This window comes from Myotis davidii, unplaced genomic scaffold (genome assembly GCF_000327345.1).
Source record: "Myotis davidii unplaced genomic scaffold, ASM32734v1 scaffold265, whole genome shotgun sequence".
Lineage (NCBI taxonomy): Eukaryota > Metazoa > Chordata > Mammalia > Chiroptera > Vespertilionidae > Myotis > Myotis davidii.
Genome location: NW_006296627.1, coordinates 1,813,873 through 1,820,802, shown reverse-complemented (window position 1 = coordinate 1,820,802; position 6,930 = coordinate 1,813,873). Strand labels below are relative to the sequence as shown.

At 39.5% G+C, this 6,930-nt stretch overlaps 1 protein-coding gene across 4 annotated transcripts in view; it reads right to left on the bottom strand.

Annotated features, from left to right (window-relative positions):
- HSD17B12 (hydroxysteroid (17-beta) dehydrogenase 12) overlaps positions 1-6,930 on the bottom strand; it is a 134,320-nt gene that overhangs the window by 126,976 nt on the left and 414 nt on the right. The gene's annotated exons all lie outside the window — the stretch shown is intronic.

The window sequence follows — 6,930 nt, the reverse complement described above, 5'->3', positions numbered from 1 at the left end:
GACCAATGGTTGACAATATAAATATATGTTATAATATATAATAATATATATAATAATAAGTTATTATGCAGTTAATGTGCCAGGCACTGCACTATCTATTTTACATAAAATAAGTGTTCTCTTCTCATTTACCCTTCACAATAATCCTATGAAACAGGCACTAGTATTATTAACATTTTGGGAGGTATTTACTACCTGACTCAATGTTAATAAGTACAGGACCTAGAATTCAAGTCTAGGTTTGAGTCTCCAAGGCCTCAAGTTTGACCTCCAAATAGGAAACTGGACATTGCACAGAAAGGAAGGAGAAGAACAGAAAAAGTGGGGATGGGGGGAGACAATGGGGACTGGTGGGAGGGTGTATGGGTGAAGGAGATATTCTAGTTCAGAGGACAGAGGCTGAACTTCTAATTCCAGGAAACCTTCCTCCTCAGTTTTTCCTCCAAGTAAGATCATGCTTTTATTTATTTATTTATTCCTCACCCAAGGACATGCTTAGAGAGAGGGAGGGAGGGAGGGAGGGAGAGAGGGAGAGAGAGAGAGAGAGAGAGAGAGAGAAACATCAATCGGTTGCCTTCTGCAAATGCCCCAATGGAGGACCAAACCCGCAACCCAGGTATGTACCCTGACTGGGAATCAAACCGACAACCTTTCAGTGCACAAGACAACACTCAACCAACTGAGTCACTCCAGCCGGGCAAGGCATGCTTTTAGATCGGATTCTCCAGCTGCATCTGCTGCTTCTTACACAGTTCTAGCACTAGTGCTCTAAGGGCACCCTGCTAACTCCCATCTGGAGATCTTGTTCCATTTAGGTCCATGGACTCTGTTTTCAGAGATAAAGTACAAATGAATAAATATCTTTCAGAATTTTTATAACTAAATTCATTTGTTTCTGTGCCCTCCTACAGCTGTCCACTTTTTGAAAACAAAACAAACAGAAAAAACAACAGTTTTAAAAAACAGACAAACAAAAAAAAAATCTCTACTATGATCAACATTAGCTCACCAGCAAGAACAGGTACCCTAGAGTTTCCCGAATGTCAACAGGGAACACATTACATTTACCAAGATGGGCCTCCAGAGAGTCGCTAAATCTATTTGAGAATGCCAGAGTGATAAACAGAAAACAGCATCAAGGTCAGGTCCAGCCATACACTGAGCACCTGAGTGTCTTTCCAAGTTTTCTCAGGCAGCAACAAGATTCATGGTTGCAAATCTGAAGAAAATACTGACCTACTTGATTCTAAAATCAAGTAGCTATTTTGCAATACTTCCAGAAACACCAAACATGTGCAAACTTGAAAGTGTGCCTTCAATCAAAAAGCAATAAAGTTTCTAGGTATTAAGGAATCCACCTCCACATACTATGCAATCTGTAAGCTAATCACCAATACACACAGCATGTAGATGTTGCAGAATAGACAACTTGATTTCAAATCCTGATTCTGTAACCCACTAGCTATGAAACTGAAGACAAGGGATGTCATTAACTTAAGTCTCCATTTCCTCCTCTGGGAATAATGCAATACAGTTCAAAGAGAGAGTGAAGATAATCTATGTTTTCAAGCCTCAACCAGAGCACCAATATACTCAATGGTGAAAAAATGAAATCTTTACCCGTAAGATCAGGAGCAAGATAAGTAAGCCCACTCTCGCCACTGTTATTCAATATGGAGGCCCGGTGCATGAAATTCACGGGGAGCAGGCCTAAGCCAGCAGGCAGAATCCCTCTCGCAGTCCGGGACCCCTCACTCCTTGCACCTCAACTGCTCACTGACCCTTACCCAATAGGCTCACTGCTCCTTAGCGTTGCCACAGAGGTGGGAGCGGATCCCGCCACCGCCCACTGCACTCGCCAGCTGTGAGCCTGGCTTCTGGCTGAGTAGCGTTCCCCCTGTGGGAGCACACTGACCACCAGGAGGCAGCTCCTGTGTTGAGCATCTGCCCCCTGGTGGTCAGTGCACATCATAGTGACCGGTCATTCTGATCATTCTGCCACAACAGTCACTGGGCTTTTATTGTACAGATTTTATAGATAATACTGCGAGTCTTATCCAGAGCAATTAGGGAAGATAAAAGATATCTAAGTTGGGAATGAAGAAGTAAAACTGCCACTTTTTGCAGATGGCATGATTCTTTATATAGAAAACCCTAAAGACTCTAACAAAAAACTTTTAGAAAAAATAAAAAAATACTATAAAGTTGCAAGATATAAAATCACTGTACAAAATCCAATGTGTTCCTTTATACCAGTGGTTCTCAACCTTCCTAATGCCGCAACCCTTTAATACTGTTCCTCATGTTGTGATGACCCCCAATTTCATTGTTACAAATTGAACATAATTAAAGCATAGTGATTAATCACAAAAACAATATGTAATTATATATGTGTTTTCCGGTGGTCTTAGGCGACCCCTGTGAAAGGGTCATTCGACCCCCAAAGGGGTCACGACCCACAAGTTGAGAACCGCTGCTTTATACTAACAATGAAATCACAGAAAAAGAAAGAAAAAAAAAACATTTTCTTTTGCAATTACAACAAAAAGAATAAAACACCTAGAAATAAACTTAACAAAGGATGTGAAGGGCCTTTATACTGACTACTACAAGACATTATTAAAAGAAACTGAAAAAGACACAAAGAAATGGAAAGATACTCCATGTTCATGAATTAGAAGAATCAAAAAGGGCGAGACCGGTTTGGCTCAGTGGATAGAGCGTCGGACTGCGGACTGAAGGGTCCCGGGTTCGATTCCGGTCAAGGGCATGTACCTGGGTTGCGGGCACATCCCCAGTGGGGGATGTGCAGGAGGCGGCTGATCGATGTTTCTCTCTCTCATCGATGTTTCTAACTGTCTATCTCTCTCCCTTCCTCTCTGTAAAAAATCAATAAAATATATTTTAAAAAAGAAAAAAGAAAAAAAAAAAAGAATCAACATGGTTAAAATGGCCATATTATCCAAAGCAACACACAGATCTAATGCAATCGCCATCAAAAACTACAATGGCATTTTTTTAAAGAAAAGAAAAAAAGTCATCAGATATGTATGGAAACACAAAAGACTCCAAATAGTCAAAGCAATTCTGAGAAAAAGCACTTAAAATGAACCTTGAAATGTGTGCTAAAGAAGCCAATCACAAGAGGACAAATATTGTATGATTCCATGTATATGAAATATCCAGAATAGATAAATGTATACAGAAAGTAAATTAGAGGTTGACTAGGACTCAAGGGGTTTGGGGTTCGGGGCTGACAGCTAATGGGTACAGGGTTTCTTTTAAGGAGGGTGAAAATGTTCTAAAATTAGACTGTAATGATGATTGTACAACCCTGTAACTATGATAAAAATCTTGAATTGTACTTTAAATGGGTTAAAGTGTATGGTATATGAATTATATCTCAATAAAGATATTTTAAAAATCTAACCCATTAACTGATTAGTGATCCTTTTTCTTTCCTTCCTAGAGAAATATCCTCTCCATTAAAAACTAAAAAGAAGAGCTCAGAGTGCTTTCTTGGGTTTGAAGCTATAAAATATCTTGGCTTTGGAAATATGCTTACATCTCTTTGCATCCATCTTCTCCACTTTATTTCAAATATCAATCATTTTTTATGAACTCCAATGAATGCAAAATATTTATGCCAGGATAAACGCAAAATGTATCTACGCTCAAACTAAATCCTACAGATTACATTCTCTACTGCTCCCCAACAATAACTGTTCTCTGTTTTAGTACAAACTGACCACCTTTGTTAACAATCTTCTTTTGAGTACTTGCTACAGTGACTTTCAAACAACTAAAGCTCCACTTTCACAGGATCTCTTTGTTCTTCTAAGAAATACAGGGAGTATGGCATCAAATGACAGCCCAAACAATCTTTCCCTGTTAAAACTGGCTAAACCCATCTGCTAAGGGCCTAAGGACATCAGCATTATTCACTTGAGTGGGAATGTTACAGGAGCAACCTAGAGAAGAGATAATCTTGCTCTTGGTTAAGAGATAAAGGAGACAAATTAGAATATGGGCCAACTAATGGATAGCGGTCTTAAAAACCTAATTAGACTAAGGAATCTGTTGTCTGGAATATTTTACTGATTGCAAAGGGAACCTGTATTTCGGGAGTTTTCCAAACTTTTTTTAAAATATATTTTTATTGATTCCAAGAGAGGATGGGAGAGGAAGAGAGAGATAGAACCATCAATGATGAGAGAGAATCATTGACAGGCTGCCTCCTGCATGGCCCACACTGGGGATTAAGCTGGCAACCTGGGCATAGGCCCTGACTGGGAATAGAACCATGACCTCCTAGTTCATAGATCAATGCTCAACTACTGAGACACCCCAGCTGGGCCAAGCTTTTGTTTTTAAGTTTAGAAAAGCTTATATCTGATCAACATGCCAGTTACTGTGGGAAAATACAGAAAAATGCCTCTCAGAATCTAAAATATGAGGAGAAATTAAACATAGTCACTGAAGAGACTTAAGAATAACAAGGATAAAAATATACTATCAACTCAATGCACACTCTATATAATAAAAGCCTACTATGCTAAGTGTCTGGTTGTCCGTTCAACCAATCAAAGCGTAATATGTTGATGATATGCAAAGGTCGCTCAACCGCTCACTATGATATGCACTGACCACCAGGGGGCAGACACTCTGACCGATAGGTTAGCTTGTTGCTAGGGTCCAGCGGATCGGGACTGAGCGAGATGGGCTGGATACGCCCTGGAACCCTCCCTGATCGTGCACCAGTGGGGTCCCTCGGCCTGGCCTGCACCTTCTTGCAACCCCGGACCCCTCGGGGGATGTCGGAGAGCCGGTTTCGGCCCGATCCTGCAGGCCAGGCCAGGCCAGGCCGAAGGTCCCCACTGGTGCACGAATTCGTGCACTGGGCCTCTAGTTACTATATAATACTTAAAATATTCACTTGTTTATGGAGAGGAATATGTTAAATGAACACTAGTTCTAGAAAGTAGGTGATGCCTCCTTAATACTGCCTGCTACTTGCTTTTATTTAAAGAAGGGTGCACAGGTCCAAGTAAGCAATTCTGTAAGGGAGAAAACTTATTTGTACTGTTTACCAATTAATTCTAAACTCCTAATCTTGGTTGAACAAACCTATTTTTTAAGCACAATTTAACTCTATTTCTTCAAGTGTCATCTCTGCTGGTTCTTCAAATTATTTAAGTTCACCCCTCAAACTGATACAAAGAACTGGTTTCTACTCTTAATAATGTTGTTTCTTAAGATTCCCTGAATTTGGAGTGATAAAGGATCCAGACCACAACTTATAAGTAATGTTACAAATAATTTGGTCATTTCTTCTGCTTAAGTATTTTAAAAAGAGAGATTTTCCAACAATTCAGGGTAAACTCAACAATATTTCACTTTATGACACTATGATCCTCTCTGTTATATTCCAGTTCAAATTTCATTTCTAAATCTTTTAGACATTCCCTTAATTTGTCAAAAATCCTTCCTCTGGGGTCAAATCTTTTCAATACAAATATTACTCATCAAATGACAATGTCACATCACTTGACTTCTACTGTGGACTCATATAGATGACTTAGGCAATTTGAGTTCTCAGCCACAATGGTCAATTATAGATATTTCTTTAAAGCTATTAACATTAGTCTTTGCTTACAAATTACAGAACTTCATCTTGATATATGATTTCTTAAGACACTGGAATCTTGTGTAACTATTTCAAAAGTCCACAATCAAGTTCTCTGAACCTCACAATCAAGAACTTGGGCAAGCTAATTGTGAAATTATAATCTTGATTATAAACAAGTTGAGCACTTCACTTGTACTTTCAATGATTATTTTTTTAAGTGATTTTTAAAAATTAGTCCTATGTTAATAGCTACTTCACATAGTGGACAGAGCTCTCACATATATATTCCTATTTGAGATGTTTTCTTTATGTTGCCACCCCAAAAGGTTATTTAAATGTATTTGAATGAATGAATATGGAGTAACATTATATTGTGTACCTTACTTGAACCTAGTCTGATAGCAACTTCTCAACACACCCCAGAATTCAATAAAATTCTTGGTGAGGTGAACATTCAATTATAAAACAGCAGAATAATCACATCAGAGAATGACTACAACATATCACTTGATTTAAAAAAAACACGCTAAAAGAAACGAAAAGATAAGAAACAAAAAAAGTAGAATAAGAAAAAAAAAAAAAGCAAGTACAAGACTTTCCTGCAGGCAATATTCTCAGCTTCTCCAACCTGACTTTCCTCTTCCATTTTCAAAATCCTCCGACTGGATGGAACAAGGTCCATTTGTTTAGCTCACTCTTTGTGCGAATACTTTTTTCTGCACAATATATTTCTGATTTCCACATGAAGAGTCACCGTTTTTGCAGAAGCAATCGTTCTTACTACTTTTTAGATTCCACAACAGTTTAGCGAGGATTTTTTTTGTAAATTACATGAAATTGGCCGAATCCAAGTGATTCCAAGGAGCAGAAAGGCTTTGTAAATTCTATGTCCTCTTCCTCCAGCCCTCAACCCTACCCCTCCGCCCCACCCCTACCCCCCCCCCAAAAAGTCAACAGAATGCTTTTGCATCCTTAGCAGAGGGCCAGTGTTAAAATCAAACGAAAAACTTTTATCTTTAAAACACGACTAAGAGGCAAACCAAGGTGGGCAGAGTGTAACTGAAAAGGCTGCAAGGAGTCTGACTGACCACGTGCCCTGAACCCGGAACGGCTTAAATGACACGAACCCCTGAGAGTTCGGTCCAGATTTCTTCCGCACCTACCAAGTGGCACTGTGGAGTCGCTGAGTTACGCCACGAGTGTGTTTGGCTAGCACTTAGAAACTCTGCAAGTCTAGGCGAGCCGGACATGGCTAAGGCGGCGGCCCGGGACGCAGGAGTTTCGGGAAGGAGGAGAGGAGA